Below are 15,942 nucleotides of genomic sequence, written 5' to 3'. Positions count from 1 at the left end.
TGCAATCAGGGGCCTCAAGATATCTGAATGAAAATGGGTTCTATGGGTACCTAGAAGTCTCCCCTTTGCAGACATGCCTACTTTATGCTAATCCCATGCGTTTTTTTGCATGTGCTATAAATGTGTATTTTATGCCTAGTGTAATTGAATAGAGGCATTCCAGGGTCCATAAACAGTGTTGGAATTACATACTTCATACCACCCCTGCAGAAGTCAGTGCCCCTCTTGTGCCAACCCAAAAACTACAATGATTGGTCAAATTTGTGGTGATTGGACAAAATTGCAAGCTCGCACAGAATTCATGGGGATTGGTTGAATTTGAGTTAATTGTTGCAACTTCCTGGAGGGAACACATAATAACAAAAAATAATATAACTTGGTCTTATTTGTCGTGGACCTCTATTTGTCTGTTGCTTTTATCTGTCAGTCTCTGTTATCTCTGTGAACCTGCAATCGTGGTTATGTGTCTGAAGGGTACTCGATGCTGCTTTAAATATATTAGTGTATATAATATATATAGTGAAAATGGCAAGAACATTCTGGACTGTTATAACCACATAACTATCGCAACCATTGGACACTGTCCTTACTGCAATATCATATTATTAACAACAATTATCAATATTAATTTAACATTAACTTTCAAAACACAACACATAAAACATATTTGTTACAAACTAGTCAGTGCATTCAATGCAGTAGTAGGAAACTTTGCGTGTTTGGGACTTGCAAATGCAGAGGTTGCATCTCCTTCTCTTGTCCCTTTGTGCATACACACAAATACACACACACACACACACACACACACACACACACACACACACACATTGATTTGATTCTAATTTGTCTATAATATTATATTGTTACATTGCAGATGCAGCTGCAGATGCAGGTGCAAGTCTCTGTGTCAAGGCACCCTCTGACCTCTGTATGACCTTCTTATGTGCACCATATATGACCACTCCTATGCTGTTTTACTGTTTCACTGTTTCAAGGTTCCCCCATGGCCCCCCAAGACCAGCAGGGGCCTGCCCCTGCGGGAACCTGGGCGAACAGTTACTGTGACAGTGTCAAGGTCCCCCCCCCCCCCAACTCTGTCACCACTGTCCCATATAAATACACACAGACATAGAATATACAGTTTCACAGTTTCAAGATTCCCTAGAACAACCATTTTCCTTAATTTGATCCACTCTAGTGGGTCTAAATTCCATCTGACTAGATCGAGGTCAAATTTGACCCGGAACAGCATCAATGTATAAAAATTTGTAGCACCTGTGCAAAAGTATGACATTTAAAAATATTTTTAATTTTTGTGTGTTTGGGGTCACTTTAGGAAAATTTCAGGTTAAATGTATGTTTTTTTTTTTTACTGCTGTCAAATGTCAAAACGGGTCAATTTAGATCCGAACAGTATGTAAGGGTTAAATCATTATGGCTGCCATGTATTTCATTTCATTAGGTAAAACAGGACATGATATAGTATGATATAGGTTTTTTTTCTCCAAAAAGGAGTGGTCTAGAACCTAAAAAATACACTCTCATGCTACCTAAAATCATAAATTAAGGATTAATAATGAATTTATTGTTAGGCTATTACATATTCTAAATAGATCTGTAGTTCAAAATATGGTATAGACACTTTTTATGAGGACCATACTGTGAAGGCATTGGATATGAACAGTTTGTATGGGTTAATTGGAAGTTTTGCATTATTTTGCAGGTGATTTCTGAAAGGTGACAAGCTCCAGCAAGTTCATATGTTTAAACTAGCCAGAATGCAGCTGTTTGTTACCATTTGAAGTAGAAGTAAAGTGACTCATGCAGACAATTATTGCAGCTCTGAGATTTGCTGTAGTGGGAAACAATGTGGTTTTCTCTGATTTTGATTTAGGAGCTCAGGTAAGGGAACTGTAGTCAGAGTAATATTGACCAATCAGATTTGAGTGGACTTTGGTTGCATGCACCTAAATACTCCATTTGGAGAGCAAAAGACGTGTAGTGCATTAGCCAAAATACAATTCCGCAACAAGTCGGCTATCTGACGACAATTTAGATTTTTATTCACTTTGCCTTAAATTTATCTGAATTCATATGCAGATATCTCTTTATAGAGCTTACCCGAAATGCGTCTTTCTTGTCATTCTCAAGTAACAAGTTGCTAATCAGACTGCAGAGGAAGTCTTGGCCGGGATATCCACTGGCTACTTTGGAACCCCCGAAACATTGGCCCTTGCCTTTGGAGGCTAAATCTTTGTCAGACGATAACCAGTTGGTACCGATTTTGGTTCCCTTTATGTTTGCTATTTTGCTGTAGCCCATCCTGAAAACAAATTTTACAAAACATCGCACCAAAAAAGCGCACCACAATTCCCATGAAAGAGGCCTTCTCAGTGTTGTCCAAATAGCTTGCGCTAAACTTAAGGTGTAAGCACTCCAAACACACCCCCAGCTTTGCAGAAAACAAACCAACAAAAAGCCCACTGACAAATAGCTATCTGGCTGTTGAACAGCTTGGTCTGGTGACAAAGCTGCTGGACTGAGCCGTTGGTTTGTGCTTGGTAATCAATGTTCCAAAATCTGCAAACATTTTCTTTCAGATCATTTAGTCTGTGGAGGATTTGAAGCAGAGTTTGGACCATGTTCTGTTTCCGGGGATATAATGAGGATTGTAACATACATGGATTGTGCATGCAATTATTAGAATGGTTTGTCTGCTAGCAGTAAGGCTAAATTATGCTTATCAGACAGTTTATCTGTGTATCCATCCAACACTTTGACCAGTAGTTGTGAAGACATCTTTCTGTTGCTCAGATAACTATGAATGTTGCTGTGGATATTCACAATCTTTAGTGAAGCATAATGCTCTTTGGTGACCTCCTGACCTTTCCCCTAATCTAGGCTTTACCCCCATCAGGGCAAAATATGCCCTTTTAGTCTTCTATAAGAATACATTTTAATAATAATAATAATAATAATTCTGGACACTCAGCACACTTGGCTTCAATCAAAAATGTTTACCTTTTATAACTGATAGTGGCAAGGCAAGTAAACTTATAAAAGTAAATTAACAGAGGCTAAAAAACAGAAATGTCTCCAACCACAATGTTGTGTCCCTCTCCAATGGATTATATATGAATGTCAATCAATGTCACTTGCAATTGTATGTCTGGCTGCCAAATCTCATTGGAAATGAAGAAAACCTTAAGTAGTCCTTGTCTTGGACTTATCCTGGTCTTGACAAAGGTGGTCCTGTTACAGCAGATACCACGTCTTGACTCTAGAGGCTTAGCATGTCAGGTTATTACTATTTACATAGATTTTATGTTATTATAATACTACACATTAGTTATATTTGACTCTGTTACAGTGTTGCTGTAATTGACTTTTGTTACACTTACTCAAAAGACATCTCAGAACCTTACTGGCAGACTGGAAAACAATTCACTGAGCATTCACTAATTCATGCTCCCAAGGGGAGACCCCTTTATCCCTGTATCATGTTAAAATCAATAAACCATTTCTGTATCAGTGTTGACACATTGTATAATTACCATAAACTATTGAGATTACTGGTGATAAGATTGACAGCCAGTTTTTACATTGTATGCCACGATGTCTGATTTGGCAGGAAGCCTACTGTACACTGTGCAGGGTTCTAGCAATGGTGGATGATGGAACGAGTGAAAGCCAATGGAAGAGTCTCCTCTAACATATTTATTCTGTTCAGTAAATACAGTACAATACAGTTATGTTTCTCTAGCTACTGTAGGTATTGGTCCTACAGTATGGCAACCCTTTTACAGTTTTTCTTCTGTGATGCCTCCACTATTAACAAGCATGACTGAAAGTGGAAACATAAAGGGGATTCTATAGCTCCAAAACATCCCAAGAAATTTAACTATGGTTATATTGGGCTCTACATTGCCCCTGTACCTCTGACATTCAGTGTCATTTTGGAGGAAGTGAACATCAACTATGGCACAGACCCTCTTCACAGCTTCAAACCCTTCGTGGCAGGGTCTAAGAAACATATAGACTGCATTTGGGATAAGATAAAGGGCATCATCATCATCATTCAGTATTTATAGATTTTATTAATTAGTTAATGGGGCCAGTGCACATTAATAAACATTGCTTTACAAGTTAGCCAAGAGGCTATTTTTCATCTTCTATTCTATTCCCTGGGCAGATGTTACAATACTAAATACTATATCACAAATCTGACAGAGATGTAAATTATAGGCTTTAAAACTGCTACATGTTTTACTGCCTAACATTGCACTTTCAACAGCAAATATTTCAGAGAATGAAGAGAATTTGTTTGGCAAAAACAAAATTGACTCCGTAGAGAAGCGGGGAAATGCATTACAAGGTTAAAGCATGATGAAACTTGATGAAAAAGCACTTTATTTTCCACTGCCAAGTCTGTCACAAAAGGTAACCTCAGGTTATGATATCACTCTCGCTCCTGCACTGGTGAAAGCCTGGATTCCATTCTGACTCCTGAGCCATACCCCCTTATAAAGACCTTCTGTTGGAGAGCCTGTACTGGCTGATACAGAAGGACCTCTGGACTCTTTAAGAGGCATCCTAGTGAGCTGGTTACTTACTCTTTGGCAAATGGCCCAACAAGGGGTCTGCTATTAATGTTTTAAGATAGGAGAGAGCATGTTTTTGACTCTCATTTGTAGCCAGTATAGAGACTCCACGCGTGCTGTTAGGGAAATTAGACCGCTATCCATGTGTATGTGAGTGTGTGTGACAGAGAGAGAGAGAGAGAGAGAGAGAGAGAGAGAGAGCAGATGAGGCATCTTAGTCCATCATGGGTGAAGGAATATCTAATTATATCTCTCTGAGATAAGAGGCTCCTGGATCTCCAATCTCTGGATGAGCTCAAGAAAGGAAATGTATACTTCTAAGCAGCAGAAAGTAATATCCTGTCCAAAGGTGCACCAGAGCAAGAGATGAGATTTAAAATCACTTTCTTCCCTCTTCCGAACAGATATCAGTAGTCCCTTTATTACAATCTTCTCAAATTCTTTTCTTTTCTGTCAATAGGACTCTTTTTTTTTTTTTTTTATGAGTGTGACTTCATGATGCTCCTTATGAGAAAAATGAAGCTTTTTATGAATGAAGATTCTAACAGATTCTAAATGAGGGATGCAAAAATCATTCTTGGACTTCTGAAGATGTGGTTCCTAGCTGGCAAAAATGTATGTGTCTCTTTGTCATGCTGTCTCATTAAAACTTCTATGAAATTTACTTGCCACTGGTAGTCGCAAAGGAGCACCAGCATTTCAGAACAAAACGGTGGGACAGAAACAAAATAAAACTGTCTTTGTTGGTCTTTCCACAGTCTTTCCAAAAATCACTAATGCTGGTTTAGTCAAAATAAACCCTTAATTCACAGAGTTGGATGTGAAAATATTTGTGAAAAGTGCTGCAATGGCTGCAGCATAAGCTAACATGGGGGTAGTTGTCCCCAAGGATAAAGGTTGTTGTTTTTGCCACTGCTATGTTAAGATTGTTGTGACTGACAACATTATGGAAATGATCACTACAGAGATAGACCTTTTGTTTAACCAGAAACAGATGTAATATCACTATCGCTTGCCACTAAACTCCATAGACAAAAACGGTAATTTTCCTCATATAATTGTAGCATCATAAGTTAAGTCAAAGAGGACAGAAACAAAATAAAACTCACCAAAACAGTCTTTGTTAGTCTTTCCCACATTTCCAGCAATCATCAGCCCTGCTTTGGTTGAAATGAATCCTTAATTCACAGGTGGATGAGAAGAACAGCAGTTTGTCACTCCACTCAGCTCTTTTGTGGAACCACTTTAAAGGTTAAGTAAAAGTGATTGGTGCAACATAGCTAATAAGTTATGTAGTTACTCAATGTGAAAAATTCACGTTATTCATCCTTTAATGATGTGCACAAGATTTCAATACCAGGCACAAACAACAAGTTCATCTCTCATAAGGACCCCACTTTATCTAAGTGAGTGTCAAAGGCAGCGCATTAACATCCAAAGTCAACGGAAAGATGCAAACGATGCAGTTTTGCTCTGGATGACGTGAAATGAGGCACAGCTACATATGCTCAACTTGAAAATGTGTCAGCTTGAGTGTAAAATGTTACATTGTATGACTCCACTTTCTGAATGCCCCAAAAGGGTTGGACCCTAAAATCTAAGAGCTTCTATTGGCAGAAATGGAATATAATATTCATAGGTATGTTTTCATTTGCTTTTAATCACCTGAATATAGGAAGCGTTGTATTTTCCTTAAAATGAACCGTTTTTATCTACAGATGTCACGGGTTGGCCGAAAGTATGCAGCCACCTGACCATTACACCAACAGGGACTGTAATGACATTATATTCAAATACATATACTTTAATATGGAGTTGGTCCCCCTTTTGCAGCCATAACAGCGTCCTGTGTGGACTGCGCGTAAGCCAGTGGCGGCTGGCCAATAGAGGGCGCTAGGGCGCCGCCCCCCTTGAGCCACAAAAATGAAAACTAAGTAAAAAATAAAAATAAATTTAAAAAATAAAAATAAAATTAATAATGATAAAAATATCAGTATGTCAATATTTGTGTGTTTGAAATATGGAATGCTTCCAGTAATATGTGTAAAATATGATAGAAAATCATATTCGCAACCTTTCCTCTGCCTGTCTGAACGCCTCATCAGCTCTCGGGCGATAGAGAAAGCGCCCCCAGGAGGCGGGTCTATGTAGCAGTTAAGCCAATTGCTAATTTAAGATATAAATGTATGACATAGCCAATCAGCGTCCTTAAATCCAATCCAAGAAGGGCGATTATTTTATCGCCCCAAGCTCGCCCCTGATAAAATACGGACCGGGCGCTGGGGGCGCCATTTTTACTAGACGTCAATGGCGACCGTGAACGATACTCCTCCAACACCCAACCCTAACTCAGTGAAATCTCTCCTCCAAGATCCGTTTGAGAGGAGAACTTTGTCGGAGAAAGTTCGGGTGAAAGAGCTGGGCCCAGATTAACCTGACCTCTCAATCAGACAGCAGGCTAGAGAGAAAGGGCTTCTCCCGTAGCTGGTACACCGGGAAGGCTTAGCTAGCTGTGAAAGAAACATGAGAACACCAGGGCACACATGGATAACTCTGTAAAGCTAGCCATATTAGGAAGGGTGAACATCACTACGCAGCTGGATGATGGCCACAGGATTGCGGTGAGGAAACATAATGAGGAGGTGGATAAAAACAGGCACATTTTATACAAAATTATCGATTGTGTGAAGTTTTGTGGGGCTTTTGAGTTGGCCTTGCGTGGGCATGACGAGACTGACTCGGACTCCTCGGACAACCCCAGCATTTTCCAGGGCTTGGTGGATTTTGTTGCCTCCCTTGACAGTGTGCTGGAGGAGCACCTGAAGACAGCTACCAGCTAAGGGCGTGTCAAAGACGAAACAGAACGAGCTGTTGGACTGGAAACAGTCAACTCAGTTCAGTTTAAAATGCAAATGAAAGGTTTGTGCAATATGATGTTTATGTTTTTGTGTAAGAATGGTAAGGTATCGACCGAAACAACATAGTATCGAGTAGAAACTGCGCCTGTCAATACCTGCAATCAGTTCTTTTTGTACCCACTACCCAGATCAAGAAAAAAATGACTGTTTCTATGATTTTGCTTTGTATGGCGGTAAAGCTTGCAGCTTATTCTGTGGCTGAGTTGGCTGGTCAGAATTCCAAGATGTCTCACCTATCAACACATGGCTAATTTAAATATTCAAATGAGCCTTTATTAGACCTATGTAATCTGAATTGGAAGGGCAGTTGTCATGAGCTGTATCTTGTATATTTATTATTAGCTATGTGGTATGTGTATACACCTTTATGTAATCTGGTGGAAAAACATATTAAAATCTAGTAGTTATGGAATTCTGGTAGTTCTAGTGAGAAATGGCAAATCATTTGAGGCAGCTCTGAAAACCACTTAATGAATTAGTTATGTTCTGAAAGTAGCACTGTTTTTATTTGAATCAGCTTGTAGTTTGACCTTTTAGCCTTTTCTAGTTTCGGGGCAGAAGAAACAAGCCTCCTGATACACTTTGACTACATGCAGGAACCTCCAGTGGAGCTGCTCAGTGGCCAGCAGTACATGACTGCAGCTGTAGTGGGCAGCTCCCGGTGGCCGGCAACAGTAGCTGTAATCTCCTGGCACTACTCCCCTCCTCCTCCCCCTCCCCTCCCTCCTCCAGTAGCTGTGAAGCCCAGCAACAGAGGTTAATGGTATTTTCCCAGCAGTCCAAGACGAGAGCTTGAGTGGTGTTAGTAATTACACATGGTGCTTATACACACTGACACAGACCCAGAAACACACACAGAGCCTCAAAATAAACTACATTCATTTATACTCAGGCTTTCTTTTTTAACACATGGTCTCACACTTTTTTTCATCTGTTTGTCTTTCTCCCCACATTCATTCACACCCCCACACACACATTCCTGTATGAGCACCATAGTGAGGACCTAGTCCAATAACCTAGGGAATGAGGACCACCCTTTCTGCTATATGTAGAGACAAGAAAAAGATAATTTTTTTGGACCAGTTACCATCAGGGTGAGGACCTTTTCATGGGGGGCACTGTTGGGTCCATTTCACAATAGACACATTTTCTAACTGTCTATTTTTGGCTTGCAGTTATTCTTTGCTACCATTTTGTGTTTTAGTAAAGACAAATATTATAATCTGAAAGTATTTGAAATGAGTTGCATACTTTGAGATTCATATATTAACATAATATCTAAGTATATCAATATATTCTGATGTAGGCAAGGTGATATATTGTGATTTTAAAAATATCAAATTTTAGGGAAACTAATATTATAAAGAATACAACACCATATGCATAATATCTGAGTTAAAATAAGTTTACTTTTTTAATGCAACCATAACAATGACATTAAACAGCCCTCAGTTTAAGTTTAGCACACTGCTATCGAGCAGTTGGGGGTTAAACACAAAATCTAATGAGAATCAATACAATATAATGAAACAAAATATTGCCATATGCAAGTGTATCAATATTGTTTTACCATCCCAAGTAAATATTGAATAAAATGTACTTAAAGTATCAAAAGTAAAATTAAAAAAATTTAAATTCAAATTCTCATTATAACTATTGCTACTAAAAAGAAAAAATCCTCCAGTTGTTAAAAAAAATTGTAATCTGAAAAGTATCTTAAGATGTCAGAACTCTACCTAGCAGTACAGTAGTTAAGCGTTTACAGTATGCTAAGAAAACAACTTTTAAACATGTCAATTATTGGCTCAAAGAATAAAACAGAAATCATACCAAAAAAAACCAAAATGACATCTTCAGTATTGAAGTGTCCGTGACGTCGATCTTCGTTTGTCACGATTGTATTATACACAAAGTTCTTAATATCTTTCCAGGACCTCTGATCCAACGCTTTTTCTTTGGTTATGCATTGGACACAGTCCTCTTTACATGGAACACGGCGTTCACTTCTAAAGTTCCCCAACTGTTTTTGGACAACAGTCCTCTCAGCACCACTTCAATGCCTCTTCTTCTGGACTTTTGGTGCCACTACAGATGACAAAGAAGACAATATAGATTCTGTAACATTTAATTTATCAACCAAAATGTAGATTTCTTGATTCGGCAGCTGGCACACAGTCACAGAAAGTACATAACAGTAGCTATGAAGTATTTGCTCCTCTTTTCTTTTGTGAGAGCGCTTCAGCCAGGCTTGTTCCTGGGCTGTGATCTACAACAGTAACAGAAAACATTAGTTCCTGGTAGTTAATGAGATCTCAGGTATAATGGATGTGACAGTTCATCTGCTGACATTCATGACCTGACAGCTGGCAGCTAACTCTTAAATTTCACAGGTCAATACTGTAACCAGCAGAGTGTCCCTGAACATTAGAAAGTAGTATTTTCTCACAAATGTGAGGGGGACAATAACTGAGCTGATATTAAATAAAGAACACTAAATATTTACTGTGATGGATCACCCATCTTAATAAATCATCTGTTGATTCCTCTCTCAGTTGTCCTCCACCTGCCTGAGTAACTACTACATAATAAAAACCTCCCTGGATTATATCTACTGTGCCAGCCTTCTTCCATTGTACCTCCTAGCTGTAATGTTTCGGTCCTGTTACTTGTATCTGCCTTTGTGACTTTGACCTTTGCTAGCTTCCAGACTTAAACCTCCATCAACCCTTCCACTGGCTGCCTACCTGTTGCCAACCTGCATGCTGACAGAATAATCTCTGTTTTCACTGAACTGCTATTGCTGAAGTGTACGTATCCAGAAATGTCACATTTTAAGCTTAATGAAATGATGACTGAACAACAATTAAATGGTGAGCAGTACTGTAATTTATACTGGCCTTTTAACTTATGTGTTAAAGGAGGAAAAACAACCAGTAGGGTTCTTTAACAAAGGATCTTTTGTGCATTTTAACCTTGCACTATACAGTAAACTGTCATAATGAAAGCCTTTTAACTCACCGTCCATATCTGAACTCCCATCCATTCCGCATGGGTCAACAGTCTTTTGGGGGAGAAGAGGTCAGAACCTCCATCTGAAAATTAAGAGCAAAGACAAAGTAACCACCACTGAGTATCAACCCTGCTACGCCTGCAATGAATGTGGAACACTGTTTAAATATTTGAAGTATTTGGTGATTTCTGTTTAAAGAGCAATTAAATAGTTCAGGAACACATATCTCAACTGGTTTGTGTCTGTACTTAGTTGACTCAGGAAGACACACTGTATCACATTAAAATGTCAATGGAAGTGATAAGAATGAAAGGTCCAGTGTGTCACATTTAGGAGGATCTGTTGTCAGAAATGGAATATGATATTGATATGTATGTTTTCATTTGTGTACCTGAAAATAAGATTAGTTGTGCCTTCATTCCCTTGGACTGAGACTTTTTATCAACAGAGGGAGCAGGTCCTCTTCTACAGAGTCTGCCATGTTGAACCACTATGTTTCTACAGTAGCCCAGAATGGACAAACCAAACACTAGATCTAGATAGAGACTTTTTTTGCTAGTTTTGTGGCCGGCATTGTTTCTACTTCACGCTTGCGAGAGGTTAGTGTCCAGCAAGGGAGTTATAACCTACAACAACTGTACCCCCCTGTATGCAACTTAATCCTACATACATTAATTTCAACCCCATGCACAGCTGGTACACAGTCACAGAAAGTACGTAACAGTAGCTATGAAGTATTTGCTTTTTTGCCCAATTTTAAAGAACTTACCTGTTTCCTTCATTGCCTTCTTTCTTCCTCTTTTCTTTCGTTGAAGCTTTTCAGCCAGGCTTGTTCCTGGGCTCTGATCTACAACAATAACAGATACACATTAGTTCCTGGTAGTTAATGAGATCTCAAGTATAATGGATGTGACAGTTCATCTGCTGACATTGAAGACCAGACAGCTAGCTGCTAACTCTTCGCTTTCAGAGGTCAATATTTAGAGCACTAAATATTTAATTAACCACCTCAATAAAGCTGCAAATTGTTTTGAAACTACTAATGTGAAACTAAAGTAGGAAAAACAATATTTTTATAATAAAAGTAATTTAACTCACGATCCATTTTGGAACTCCCATCCTCAGGGGGGTCAGAACCTCCATCTGAAAAACCAAAGCAAAACAGTGACACCTCATAGTATCCAGTGGAGGAAAGGATACTGAAAATGACTATCTTAAAATGGATAGCATCAAATATATATATCAAAGTATTTATATAGACAGGTTTGAAAAAGCCTGCACCCTTATTTTTAAAATGTACCGTTATCCACCTCCCTGCGTCGTTTCCTTCCCTTCTGTGGGACACTCTCAGAAGTCGATGTGGGATTTTAAACTGTGAAAAGAACTCCAGAGATTGTTTCCATAATGACAGAAAAGTCTAAAATTCTCTCCTTTTTCATTATAGTTTAAAGGAGACATATTAAGCCCCTTTTCAGGTTCATGATTGTATTTTGTGGCTCTCCTACAATAGGTTTAGATGTTTTAATGTTCAAAAAACAAATTATTTTTCTCATACTGCCTATAGCTGAGCAGCTCTTTTCAGCCTCTGTCTGAATCGATCGGTTTTAGCTCCTGTCTCTTTAAGACCCCCCTCCCGAAAAGCCCAGGCTGCTCTGATTGGTCGGCCTCTCCCACTTCCGCCTCAGCCTTGCAGGTGTTTTGGCAGGTAGCTCCTCACTGCTGCTGAGTTTAGCTGCATTTCTACCGTCAATATTAATTCAATAACTGTTTCTAAACCAAAAACTTCACCAGCGGACATGTTAGAGCAGGAGCCTGACCTGAAATCACGGAGAAATGAACAACATCAACAATCAGGATTACAGCCTTCTGTGACGTTTTCCTCAGGTAAATACTGATATATATATATATATATATATAAACCTCTATCACATAATGTTAGTGTTTATACCTTAACTATGAGAACCAACACTGTGTTTTATGCTTGTCTTTACAGGTACAGCAGTGACCTACAGTCTACACAGCACAGTGAAGTTAAACTATTATATGCCTGCAGTACTTGTCCTGTACAACATGTCAACATAACTGAAGGAATTACTCATTTAATAAAGTAACTTGTTTATGTGGTTTAAAAACTGCTAAGTAACCAACTGTTAACTGTATTGTATCCATATTTCATAGTCTGATATTTTAACTTGAAAGTATTATTACCAAAGTTAACCTTCAGATATTTGTAAAAGCTGCAATTATGTTTGAACCCCATTAAAAATACTGTATATATACTGAATATTCTATCATTTATATTATATATTGTCATGTCATTTGTCTTCCAACATAATAAAGTTTGAATGACACAAACCAGGTTTTCAACTCATCCAGGAAATCTTCATAAAACCTCTGTGAAATAACATTTTATTTATATAAAACCACACAAAATGACCAAAACTCTTCTTAAAAGTAAAACACTTTCTTTATGTTTCATTCATATTCCAGTTACACATGTTGTAAGTAACAAAGCTGTAACTTTTATGTAAACTGCAGATCGTGTCCTTCAGGCTGTCCTGATGCTGCAGCTGTCTCTGTCCTCTGATGGGTCCAGGAACACCTGAGCTTCATCAGCTCACCTGTAAAACAAGGCAGATTCAGTGTCACTTGTAAGGCAGCATATAATATACAGTATAATATAATACAAGTACAACAGCTCATTGTGGCTCACAGTAGTCCTAAGTTATAAAATAAGATAATAAAGCAGTGTCTCTGGTGGGTCCCTTGTTGCTCTAGTGATGTGTTGTTGAAACAGTCCGAGGTTACCAACACAAATGTCTAGCTAATGGCAGCAGATACACACACAGGGCATGATTATGAGATGTTACACTGGACCTGCCCTTATATCATCAGTAATACCAGTACTGCAGTAACACTAAACATATGGATCAGAGAACTTTTATTAGTCGCGGTTTGACTCCACAAAACAGCCTAGTGAGCATCGAAGTTACACAACATTACTAAACTAATGAATCCCTGCAGTTTGACCATTTCTCTCTCACAGTAGCTCTTTCGTTAACTCCGGAGCATGTAGATCAAGTTAATTTACACACCGTCACACACACACACACACACACACACACAGCTGGTTAGCACGTTGGCAAGTTACACAAACAGAAAAGAATTACCATAACTCACTCCCGGTATTTTAGTAGCTTCTAACGAGGGTTAACGATCACACTGCCCCTCATATTACAACATACAGTCCGACAGACTCAGTAACTATAGTAACACAGTGACATCACAGAGCTGCTGTGTGCTAATCAAAGCTACAATGCTACCAAACTAATGACCTCCGCTGCTGAATTCACACATGGTACAAGTACACAGCTGTATTGATCCACACGGTGAACAGATACTTAACTACCCAGCAGATAATAAGTCACCAGGTTAAAGACAAACCTATCTAACGTTATCTTCCCGGTTCTATGCAGCTCAACGAGCTAACAGCTGGTGAGCGGCTACAGTTTGTTCACTCTGAGGTTCTCTGCTCTTTCTAACAGCGACACAAACATATTACTGACTGAGCACTTTAACTAAATACAGACCAACATTTAGCCCGGTCACAAAACCCACAACAGTTATGGAGTTACAGAGCCCCCTCCCCCGACACGAAGCTTGGTAATTCACGGCATAAACTTTGTGTGAATCTCTATAAAAAATATCAGCAGGGGAGAATATGGAGACATCTGCACCAGCTGGTTAATAAATGAACCTCACCTTCTAAGTTTCATGTTCATCTTGCACACATTTAACAAACATTTAACAAACATTTAACAAACAAAATAACTACGTCAGCATCACTGAGGCTCCTGGAGCTAACAACGGTTAGCATGTGCTGGCGTTACACGAAATATGAAAAGCATAAACTCTTAAAAATACTTAGTTACTTCCTCTGCCGTCTCTCCACAGACAGTTGGTACAATCCCTCTTTCAGGAACAGTCTTTCAGCCGGTCCACTGTTGTACTGACCGAGGTTGTGAAAACAGTCCGACACAAAGTGGTTCACACGTTCTGTTTTTTCCGACGGACATTGCCGTCAAAAATAAAAATAAATCCAGTGGCTCATATATATGTAGGTTAGTGTTGGGCTGTGCAGTTAATGACTGAACAGTTTATCTGCTGAGGCCTTTGCCCAGACATTGGGCTGCAGGCTGCAGGCTGGGCTCGCTTGTTCTCCGCTAGCTTGCCTTTTATAGAAGCAATGGCGGAGCTCCGATAGTCAACAGGAAGTAAACTGCGGTGGGTGGCAACATGCAGACTAAATGACGTCAAAAAGTCTGACTGTCTGAAACAAAGTGATTTCTCTCCTATATTCTGACTGAGGCAGCCCACAAAAACATGACTGAATCATTATTTTCACACTTGGCCTGCTGACAGGCCCTCCAGAGTCTCAAATGTACATAATCAAATGATTAAAAAGTTGGTTTTGCATAATATGTCCCCTTTAAGTCCATAAAATGTGAATTAGTTCCTGCAAAAAATCCCAAAATGCAATGTGGCACATTTTACAGCAGTGTGAATTGCAGTTCATATCCACAACGGGACAGGATTAACTTTCTCACCCCAGATTTATATCACTTTATATTATTTTATTTCATTCTTCCCTTGTGAAATTTATTGTTAAAATTATCCACAATGGGACAGGATTAACTTTCTCATCCCAGATTTATATCACTTTATATTATTTTATTTCATTCTTCCCTTGTGAAATTTATTGTAAAAATTTTAAAAGCTCAAAGAGCCACTAAAAAAAGTAGTTAGCAAACCTATCTCTGTTTCAGGGTGTAATTTTCCCAAATTGGTATGACTAATATGTCAGTTTTGAGATGCAGATTAGATCTCTTTAAACAGATATAATATAGTTATTGGTGATACAATATCTCCAGAGAGCATCACCTTTCACTAGCCTGCAATGTATGGACTGCATCTGCATCATAACATAACTAAAAGCAGAGTTTAGTGGTACCATCACTAAACCAACAGCTGTCTGCCTCTACTGTACTTCAGTGAGCAGCAAACTTTAACGATTTGTTGGGTGTGTTGAGCTTGTTTTGATATTTAATGGTGCAACTCCAACATCCTCTGATCAAGTTACCTTTATTTTTATTATTTGAAATCTGTGGAAGACAAAACTTGCAGGTCTGAAGCACCTCATCAGCCTTGGACCTGCCCTTGTGTCTACTTCATTCTTTCAGACACAGTGGTAACATGTACGCTAACAGCCTACGCTAACTCTACAGATGTGTATTAATTAATGTATATTGATATTTAACTATATGCTTTTTTTCGTCATGCTCAAGTCCATCAGCTGCCACAAAGCCACAAGTATTTGACAGTTCAGTTTTGTCTGTTTTTAGAGTGGATGTGA

This window comes from Dicentrarchus labrax, unplaced genomic scaffold, assembly GCF_905237075.1.
Source record: "Dicentrarchus labrax unplaced genomic scaffold, dlabrax2021, whole genome shotgun sequence".
Taxonomy (NCBI): Eukaryota; Metazoa; Chordata; class Actinopteri; family Moronidae; genus Dicentrarchus; species Dicentrarchus labrax.
The sequence above is the reverse complement of the archived record's forward strand: the minus strand, read 5'-3'. Positions refer to the sequence as shown.